The sequence below is a fragment of the Vitis vinifera genome, chromosome 18 (genome assembly GCF_030704535.1).
Source record: "Vitis vinifera cultivar Pinot Noir 40024 chromosome 18, ASM3070453v1".
In the NCBI taxonomy this organism is placed as follows: Eukaryota; Viridiplantae; Streptophyta; class Magnoliopsida; order Vitales; family Vitaceae; genus Vitis; species Vitis vinifera.
Genome location: NC_081822.1, coordinates 21,437,927 through 21,449,521, shown reverse-complemented (window position 1 = coordinate 21,449,521; position 11,595 = coordinate 21,437,927).

Genomic DNA, 11,595 nt, shown 5'->3' with positions numbered 1-11,595 from the left:
ATGAAGTCACTTTTTAAGTTTTTCTTTCTTATTTTATTTTCCCTTTAAAATAAAAATAAAATAAGTGGCGACTCCAACTTTAAAAAAAATAAATAATTTTTCACTAAATAAAAGCGAGTCTTGCCGATTGAGTGGGGACACATGTGAGAAATGCGGGTCCACACATACCTTTTAGTTTGATCCCAAATAGACCTCCATTCCAATTTATCCTAGTTCATGACTTAGTTGTTGGCCACGATGCTATGGTTTTCTTTGTTTTGATGCCTTAGGATACTAATGAGATTATTGATCTAGATGTCCATATAGTCACTTGTGGTGAGAGAGTGACTTAGCCTCCATTAGAAGAGACTAGACCATTTAAGGGCATAGGATCTAGAGATGTCGTGATACAAGAGCATGATGAGATGATGAGGTAGTTACAGAGTACACAGACTCGCATCTCTATCTAGAGTTTGCTAGCTTCTTCTACTACTCATAGAGATGCATTGATTAGGACTCTGAGTCAAACCAGAGTTGAGTTTGTTATATCTCTAAACAGTTTGATTCACATGTTGATTACTAATAGAGCTACATGCATTGTATCATTGTATTCTCTGTTAATGACTTACCCTTGGAGGCCTAGATCATACCCTACCTTTATATATCATTATTGGTTGCTCAGGGCACCGAGTTCCATCTATCTTATTGGACAATGGCTTCACCCTAAATGTGTCTATTGGCTACTACTGTGGCACTTGGGTTTGGCTTGTCAAATTTTAGGCTATCTACGCAATTTGTTAGAGCTTATGATAGCACACAGATGGAGGTCCTTAACACATTGACACTTGAGCTATAGATTGGTCCAATTGTATTCTTCACAATATTTCAGGTTTTGAGGATACCTACATCCTTTAACTTGTTATTGGGCAAACCCTGGATTCATCGAGCTAGCACCATACCATCTTCCCTTCATCAGAAGGTGAAGTTCATACATGAGGACAGAGTCATTACCATATAGTCTAATGGAGATATTTCTTCATTCTCTGAGCCAGTTTTATAAATCAACCATAGTGAGGATGACTTATTTTTTATTGGTTTCACATTTGATGAGGTTCATATTGTGACTATTAAAAAGTCTCACAAAGATCATGTACCTTTGCCTTTTGATTGCCATAGTGGCACCATTTTTTTGAGTATGATGAGAGACATGTTTTATCTTCCTGGTTTGGGATTGGGATAACAACAACATGGCATCAGTGAGTTTATAACTACTATGAGTCATGATACACCCTTCGGTTTAGGATATACACTTATAGAGGCAGACTATCAATACATAGCATATCTACACAGACAGAGGCTTAGAGCCCGGTTACTTCACATACCATTTGATTACCCACTCTAATCATGCATGATGGCTATGACATATTATTTTGTGAGCGCTTTTGAGATGACTTTGACATTGGAGAGTATTATTGGTAAATCTGATGGTGATCAACAAATTAAGGAACTTTTTCAGTAGTTTCAGTTGACAGATATATTTCTTAGTACTTTCACCTCAGTAATGGTGGCTCATCCATCTCTAGATCATGGCAACATGATGTCACTTTGTTTTCATAAGGAGATAGGTAGCCAGGAGCCATTACTTCAACATCTAGACATATCTGATGAAGTTGACTTACCAAATGACTACCAGGATGAGATAGCTATGATGAGTTTGAGCTAGACATTTGATACCATTCAACTAGATTCTTCTACTCCAACTGCCACATCCAAGGCCTCTACCATCGAGATATTCAACATTGTCCAGACTAGACCCATTTTAGATTTATTTGATGTTGATGTTTCTCTTATAGATGATATACTTGAGGGCACTATTAGCCCGATGGTGGTAGTGTCCAACTTTGTGGACTTATTCCATTCTTTTGATGTATTTTCGAGTTTTGTTTCATGTGTTGATGAAGTATTTACTGATTTTTCATATATGGACATAAGCATTTTTTAATATTTGCCTACTTCTCATGAGGATGTTACCGTACATGCACTTTGCTCTATTTTAGCTCTTGATTCCATTCCCATAGATTAAAGGGTCTCACCTACTATAGGAGACACTAGGTTGATTTTGGCACACCAGATCAGCCCAGAGAATTGAAGATTGGATTGAGTTTGTCCACATATGAGAGAAATTGACTTGTGCAGCTACTTAGGACATACTTAGATGTCTTTGCATGGTCCTAAGGACATGCCTTCTATTGTTCAACACCGATTACAACTTTTGCCACATGTTAGACTAGTTAAGCAGAAGTTGAGGCAATTACATTCTCAGTGGAGTCTGAAGGTAAAAGAGGAGATCCAAAAGCAGTTCAGTGTTAGATTTATATTAGTAGTAGAGTATCTTGAGTGGTTGACCAATGTCATCCTCGTTCCTAATAAGGACAACAAAGTCAGAGTTTGTGTGAACTTTAGAGATTTCAACAAGGACAATGCTAAGAATGACTTTCCCTTATCTCACATTCATATGTTGGTCAATAGCATAGTTAGTCATTCATTGTTATCCTTCATGGATGGGTTTTCAAGGTATAACCAGATCTTGATGGCTCTAGAGAACATGGAGAAGACCGTTTTCATCATTGAGTGGGGCATGTACTCTTATAGGGTGATGTCATTTGGGTTGAAGAACATAGGGGCTACATATCAGAGAATGGAAACTATTTTTTTCCATGACATGAGCACCAGGATGTTCAGGTTTATATAGATGACATGATAGTGAAATCATAGGATAGAGCAGATCATTTAGTAGCCTTGGAGAGATTCTTTGAGAGGATCAGACAATTCAGATTAAGACTAAATCCTAAGAAATGCACCTTTGGAGTGACTTCTAGGAAATTATTGGGATATATGGTTAGTGAGAGAGGCATAAAGGCAGACACAAAGAAAATTAGAGCCATTCTTGAGATGCCTACATTGAGGACCGAAAAAAAGATTGGGAGATTTCTTGGCAGGCTACAATGCATTAGTAGATTCATAGTTAGATTGACAAACATATGTGAGTCCATCTTCCGACTCTTAAGAAAGAACCACCCTACTATTTGGGATGATCATTGTCAATGTGCCTTTGAGAGGATTAGAGAGTATTTGTTGTACTCTCCAATTTTTGAACCCTCTACTCTAGGTCGACCTTCCTTTTGTATTTGTTTGTCTTAGAGATAGCTTTGGGATGCATATTAACTCAGCTCGATGATCTAGTCAAAGAGCGAGCCATTTATTATTTAAGTAAGAGGATGCTAGAGTATGAGATGAGATACATTTTGATGGAGCGCTTCTGCTTAGCATTGGTATGGGCTACCATGAGACTAAGACATTACATGACATAGTATTCAACACACTTGATATCTCGATTGGATCACTTGAGATATTTTTTTGATAGGCTTACTTTACCTAGTAGATTGATGAGATGGCTAGTACTCATGATTGAGTTTGATACTCAATATGTTACTCAAAAGTCTATCAAAGGGAGTGTTTTTGTAGGTCACCTGGCTTCATTACTAGTTTCAGATAGTGGAGTTATAGATGATGATTTCCTTGATGAAGGGATTGTTATTGTGACTAGACTACCAGGTTGGGGTATGTACTTTAATGGTACAGCCAACCCTTTTGGATAGGGGATAAGAGTATTTTTTATATCCCCTTATGGTGATCATATTCCGAGATCTGTTGTTTTGACATTCCCAAATCAATATCCTACCATGAACAATATAGTCAAGTACAAGGCTTGCATATTAGGATTGGAGACAGCTTTAGAGTTGGGTATTAGACAAATGGAAATATATAGGGACTCCAACTTGATACTGAGACAAATTTAGGGCACCTAGAAGACTAGGGATGTGAAGCTCAGACATTATCATGCTTACTTAAAGCTACTGGTCAGGAGGTTCAAGGATTTAAGATACACCCATATGCCAAGAGCATAAAACTAGTTTGTTGATGCCTTAGCTACCCTAACTTCTATGATTGACATTCTTATTTATGTTGTTATTTGTCCATTGGTGATAGAGTCGAGGATTGTGCCAGCATATTGTTATTTGATTGATGATGTAGAGATTCATGATGACTTTACTTGGTATTATGACATTTATTAGTTTCTCATTTTCGACACATACCCTAAGGTTGCCACAACTAAGAATAAGAGAGCTTTGAGACAGTAGACCACCAGATTTGTGATATGTGATGAGACATTGTACAGACGATTAGCTAATGGCATGTTACTGTTATGTCTAGACCGTACCTCTATCGATAGAGTGATGAGAGAGGTTCATGTGAGAGTTTGTGGATGACACATGGGAGGACATATAAGATCATGAGGATTGGATACTTTTGGTTGACCATGAAGACAGATTGCTACCAATTCATTCAGAGATGTCTAGGGCGTCAGATGCACAGTGATCTTATTTATACTCGACCTTTAAAGTTACATGCATTGACCTAATCGTGACATGTAGACCCTTCATTTTGTTCTACTAGCACATGTCCTATTACATGTCTATTTGATACTTTATAATAATTCTCTAGTGACCCATTAGTCACCACCTTAGGCCCACTTTGGCACCCTAGGCGCATTTAGATGCACTTGGCCCATTAGGTACACTCCTAGGTCACTTGACACATTTCTAATCACCCTACATCACTATTGTCCCACTGGCAGCTGCGACGACTCCCCTTTTTGGACAGCATGGGCAGCGTACATTTGGCCACCTTTGTCAGGACCACCCTAGCCCCGGGGTAGGTTTTTTATCATGTGAACCTCGTCGGCGATGGCATTTCGCCACCCCCACCGCACCATGCAGTAGCCACATTTTTTTTGTTTATTTCTTCTTTTAATGTTAAAGTTTATTTATTTATTTATTTCTCAAATAACTCTTTAAAATTCCATTTTTTCAAATACTATTCTCAAATAGTTTTCCAAAGTTTCCAAGATTCCAAAATTTCAATTTAATTTTTTAAGATACCATTTCCAAGTAATTTCCAAAATTCCAAAAAAAAAAAGAACAAAATTTAGTTTTAAAAAAATACCATCTTCAAATAAATTTTCCAAAATTCCAAAATTTCAATTTTTAAAATACTATCTTTAAATAAATTTTCCAAAATTCTAAAATTTGAATTTTTAAAATACTATCTTCAAATAAATTTCCCTAAATTCCAAAATTCTTTTTTTTTTAAAAAAAAAAATACCATTTTCAAATAAATTTCCCAATTTTCCAAATATTCCAATTTTCGAAATTTAATTTTTTGAAATAATTTCTCAAATTTTCAACTTTCGAAAATTCTAATTTAAAAAAAATACCATCTTCAAATAAATTTTCCAAAGATTCCAATTTAAAAAATTTAATTTTCCAAAATAATTTCTCAAAATTCCAAAATTCCAAAATTCCATTATTTTAATAAAATTTAATTTTCAAAATTCCAATTTTCCAAAATTTCAAATTTTAAATTTAATTTTTTAGAAATCCATTTTCAAAATAATTTTCTAAAATTTCAATTTCAAATTTATTTTTTTCAAGATTCCATTCTCAAAATAATTTTCCAAAATTCTAATATTCAAGTTTAATTTTCTAAAATTTCATCCTTGAATAATTCTTCAGAATTCCAATTTTTGAAACTTGAATTTTCACACAATTTTTTAAAACTCTAGTTTTATTTCAAATGATTTTAATCCCTCTCCAGTTTTCAAATTTTTTTTTTTTAATTCTAATACTTTTCATCCTTCATTTAAGGTTTTAAGTCACTAAAAATCCCATTTTTAAATAAAGTTGTTGCTTTTCCTTTCACTTTCTCAAATTTTCTTTGATTCTTAAATTAATTTTCTACTTTCCTTGATTTTTAATAAGCATGAAGGTAATTTTCATAATTCCAAAATAATAGAATTTGTGAGATTAATTCATGCAAAATAAATTGGGCTTTGGTGGGGGCCCAACATTTATAACATTTCTTTCGAAAATAAGTAATCGATTTTGTTTGATTTTGATTTGGTTTTGTGTGAGATTTTTTTTTGCGTTTGTCACTGCACACTAACCTTGTGTTCATGACAACACTTTATTACTTGCTACCAAGGTATGCTCTTATCCTCACTTTGTTTATTATTTTGTTATCATGACTTGTTTTCAAACTATGATCATTTTGGTATCCAATGATTTCCTAGTTAATTTTCATGCTTGCTTCACCTTATTTAATAGAGACTCATTTTTAGGGGCTTAAAGGGGTGCTACGAACCCAGTTTTGGTTTTTCACATACCGTCTTTTCCAAATGAGGAGTCACACTTAGGGTTTTCTTTCTTATTTTGTTTTCCCTTAAAAAAAATTTTAAAAATAAGTGGCGACTCCAAGTCTTTTATAAAAATCATGTTTTTCACCAAATAATAGAAAAAGGAGTCTCGTTAATCGAGTAGGAACGCATCATTGAAAAATGCGGGGTCTATAAATTAGTGACTTTGTTAGGGATCGAACCCAGAATCTCTGGTTTCATAGAAGATCAAGCTTGATAAGTTGAGGCAAATGTGGTGTTTGATTAGGTGATTGATAGATACCTTCTCTTTGTGCTTTTCTATGATCAAGTGTTCATTGCACACTAAGAGTTTAATGTGATGATTTCCCATGCTTAACTATCATATTCATTTGGGACATTAATGTGCTAATAACATTGATTGATTCTCTTTGTTGTCATTAGTCTATTGGTTTTGCTCTTGCCATGATTATCCTACTCACTTTGACATGTATGCTCACTTTGTTGTATCTCTTGTTTGTCTTAGTGTTAACTCTTTTACTTGTATATTATCTTGATCATCTTTAAGCATGCTATATTTGTCACTATTCGTCTTAATTGTCATATTCTCGTTTAGCTTGTGTGTAGACATGGATGATATATCTACGCTTTGCTTGATTTTTTGTTGCATGACTACTCTTCTCCTGTGTGTTTGCATGTTGCTTGTCTGTGTGGGTCGCACATCTACCCCCTTACCTCCAACCCTCTGGTTTCGGTCATTTCCTTCATCTCAGTTCTTACTTTTGCAAGTGTGAGGCCTTGTGTGTGCTTGTTTCTTTGATCGAGCTAAAGGTTAGGAGTAGGGTCTAGTGACGGGCTATATCGATGTTTAGGAGCATTCTAGAGGAGGCCGAAACATTGATGCTGATTGGAGTCTGATCTTTAAAGATCTGTATAGCCCAAAGCTAGGTTTTATGGATATTTGTGTGACCAGTGTGTTTCTTTTTTTGTTTTAGCTTTATAGGATTTTGGGATGCACCTACACCACTCAATGTGCACTTTAGTTGACTGTTGAATGCTGAGAGTTGTGAGAGCTTTCACTCTAGGAAACCCCCTAGGATGTCGAGGTAGTGCATGTGTGGAGGTGATGACCACTTTGCATGGAAGTGTCTCATCTCTTTGGAGGCGTGCAGATGGTTGTGTACCACCGGAGGCTATGATCGCTTCTACTAGGGATCCTTTAACCCACCTTGTTTTTTTTTTGTTTTTTTTTATTTTTTTATTTTTAGAGCCATCTTGTCCTCATAGGCTAATATTAGGCCATATTAGGACTCCCTTCCTACACATGGGTGCATTTGTGGGCCTTCAAAGTTGGGTTAGTAGCAATAGGTTTAGTTACTTTCGTAGTAGTCTCTTTTATATTTGCTTAGAATTGGATATCAGTTTGAGTACTTCCAGGTTACCTTCCTGCATAGTTAATAGACATTCCTTGTAGAGTTTCCCTTACACCATATCTTATCTAGTGTTTCCACTATTCCAAGAGTATTGATACGTTCGATCTGGGTTCAGCTTCTTAGATCAAAATTAGAGGTAGATTGATCAGAGTGTCAAACTAGTCAGATAAGACAAATATAGATTCATAGGTGGTTACAATTGATTAGTTCGTTGTTGCTATGGCTTCGATCCAATAGGCCATAACTAGTCTTTAGGTTAGAGGATGGATGGGCAACAGACCCAACAGGTTCCAATTCAGGAGAGTGTGTTGTATGATCCCACTATTCCGCCACCTCTCCTACCTTGTTAGGCAACTCCACAAGACACTCAGATATCACCACCTTTCCCCACTTGGTCAAACACTTCCACAACCTACACCATTTATTTTGCAGAGTCAGATTGAGGTTGACCCATTACCTGCCATGGTGGTTGTTCTGACCTTAGAGGATGCCCATGCACACATGGATAGGCTTGAGTAGAGGATGAGACAGTTGAGAGTATTAGATGGAGGGATGGTATGGGATGATTTTGATGGACTACCAATGGCCAGTTTACCTGCCTAATTCAAGATGCTAGAGATCGAGCGATACACGGGGATTGGATGCCTCTACATTCATTTGAGACTATATAGTATTATGATGAGGGTTGACCATTTGGATAAGGCTCAGATGATTATGCTATTCCCTATGTCCTTAAGTGGGGTGACCCAATGTTGGTTTGCTTCTTTGGACGTGTCACGCCATCGAACATGGGATGATTTAGCCCAAGAGTTCCTACGATAGTTTGCATTTAACACTATCATAGATGTCTCATAGAGGGAGTTTGAGGCCTTTAGGCAAAGGCCCAATGAGACAATCACATCATTCATTTCCCGTTGGAGGGAGAAGATTGCCTAGATCATTGATAGGCCATCTGAGAGGGATCAAATCAGCATGATTATAAGGACTTTTCAACCTCGATTTGTTAGACATTTGATGAGGTTCCCACATGTGGACTTTGGATCTTTGGTGCAGGCATTATATGGTATCGAGGAGGGCATTACTAGAGGATTGTGGCTTGAGTCTTCTTCTTCAAACTCGAAGGGGAAGAAACTAGCTATTGGATAGAGATCAGGAGACATCAATGCCATCAGTGTTTGGACAGAAATTGGGAGACATCAGTGCCACCAGTGTTGCTAAACCGAGGTCCCCTATATATTATCAGACAGTTGGGTAGACTTCGGGAGTTTATTATCCATCATCATCCTAGGTGCAGTATAGGCCACCTTTTCCTTTTAGACCTATGTCTCCCACATATTTACACCTAACTCCACAACCAGTTTATGCTACTTAGACCACATAGAGGCTGCCTTCTCATTATCCCCAGCATAGGGCTCCATCTGCATAGAGACAGATGCGACAGTTTTCCTAGTTGGGTATGCCTTTGAGTAGAGCTTTCTAGAAGCTCCTATAGGGAGGATTATTGATTGCATTAGCATTGAGACCACCACTTCAGCCTATGTCACCTTAGTTCAGGTTAGACCTTCATTGTGCTTACCATCAGGGTCTAAGACATGACACTGATTACTACTCTGCTCTGAGACATGTTATTTAGGACTTGATAGATCAGGGTCTGGTTAACTTGGGGCAACCAAGTGTGACTAAAAACCCTTTACTTGCTCACACCACACATTCAGTGCCTCCACCTACTGGTGGTATTCATCACATGCATTTTGTTCAAGATGACGTCATGCACATGCTGAGTTGGGATGATGGATTGCCTAAAATGATTGTTCCAAATGATGGCTATGAGATTGTAGGAGTTACATCAAATTTTTCGATCCCTATACCATTCAATTTGGTCCTAGATATAACAACATTACAATTGATTCCTTCTACACCATCAAATGTCGGGCATGAGGACACGTTTACCTCGTTTATTCTATGGCCAAAGGATATTGATGTACATGTTATGACTCGTAGTGGGAGGATAGCTCAAGCTACACCTCCAATTACTAGAACATTTGATGGTACAGACTCTCGCAAGGAGGTTAGAAGGGAAGATGATGAAATCTTGAGACAACTGTAGAGCACCCAGGCTCGGATATCCATTTCGAGTTTGTTGGCCACTTCTAGTACCCATAGAGATGCACTTATTCGAGTTTTGAGTCAGATACATGTTGAGATCTCTACTACTCCAAAGGGATTGATTCATATGATGACAGCCGATAGGACCACTTGTATTGTGTTTTCTATTGATGATCTACCACCAGCGAGTTTTGGTCATACTCGCCATCTCCATATTACAGTTGTTTGTTTAGGCCATAGAGTCTCATATGTCATTTTGGACAATGGCTCGGCTCTGAAAGTCTACTCCTTATCTACTGCCATTGCTCTTAGTTATGCACCCTTAGACTTTGGTCTCTCTACTCGGACAGTCAAAGTGTATGATAGCACTAAAAGGGAGGTCATGGGCACTTTGGAGATTGAGTTATTGATAGGTCCAACCACATTTCCTACTTTGTTCTAGGTTTTGAGGATTCCTACATCCTTTAACCTACTATTGGGCCGACCTTGGATTCATAGAGCTAGAACCATTCCATCTTCCCTTCATAAAAAAGTGAAGTTTATCCATGATGGGCAGGTTATTACAATATAGTCTACCAGGAACATGATTTCATCATCTAAGGCAGTATTGCAGATTAGTCATAGTGATGGTGATATTTTTCTCGCATGATTCACATTTGATGAGGTATAAACCCTTGAGATTCAGGATTTTTGTAAAGATTTCGTGGCCATGTCATTTGACCAATATAGTAGTATCCTTGTTCTTGATATGATGAGATATATGTCTTTTCTACATGGTTTTGGGTTAGAACAACGCCAACATGGATCTAGTGAGTTTGTGACTACAGTTGATCGTGATACTCCTTTCAGTCTTGGTTTTGTTCCTACAAAGGTTGATTACAGATACATGGCAATTTTGCACAAGGAAAGACTTAGAGCTTGATTGCTCCACATGCCATTTGACTATCCTATTTTTCCATACAGGATGAGCTTAGCAGATTATTTCATGAGGGCACCAGAAGACGTTGCATGGTTGATGGATCTAGATAGAAACCAATTCTCGGAGCCAACCAATGTAGATCAGCTGAAGAAGTATTATGTTTGAGACCATGGTTTTAGGATGGGTGACCATCATTTCAGTTAGCCACATACCTTGTTATCCCCTTTTGACATACAGACCGTTGCTAGCCTATTGAGCCTCGCATGTGCATCAGAGTCTTTATTTCTTCTTATCTTGCTTACACTTCTACACTGAAATATAGGCCCTTTAGTGTATGCATGCTTCATTTAGGAGTTTCATGAGCCTTGGGCCTATGGGCGCATCTTTCTCTCATTATTTTTCCTACCATCACACTATTGCATTTCCTCATATCTAATTGGTTCTATTTTTCATCTCTATTTTGTCGCATTTTCTACTTGTTCTGCTTCATCTTTTCTCCACCTTGAGTAGTGATCCTTCTCAGTTCATTACATGGAGGATAGTCACATCATTTCCACTATCTATCTCACAAACACTGATTTAGAGATCCTTAGTTTGAGAAGGTCATCTCATTAAAGAGAGCTTATGTTACTTTAGCACTTGAGAGTGTGTCTATCCATTATTGATATCATCTTTGGGGCTTATTTTGTTCATGTTCAAGGGATGTGCATTTGTATATATGTAAAAAAAATGAAAAAAAAAAATTGAAAGGAGAAAAAAAATTAAAATAAGCACATGTGTGTATGTGCATAGTATTCTCCATCATTGAGCATACATATTGATATCCGATGGTCATTTTATCGAGTATGTTTGTTGGTGAAAGTTTGTATGTGAGCTTTCCAAGA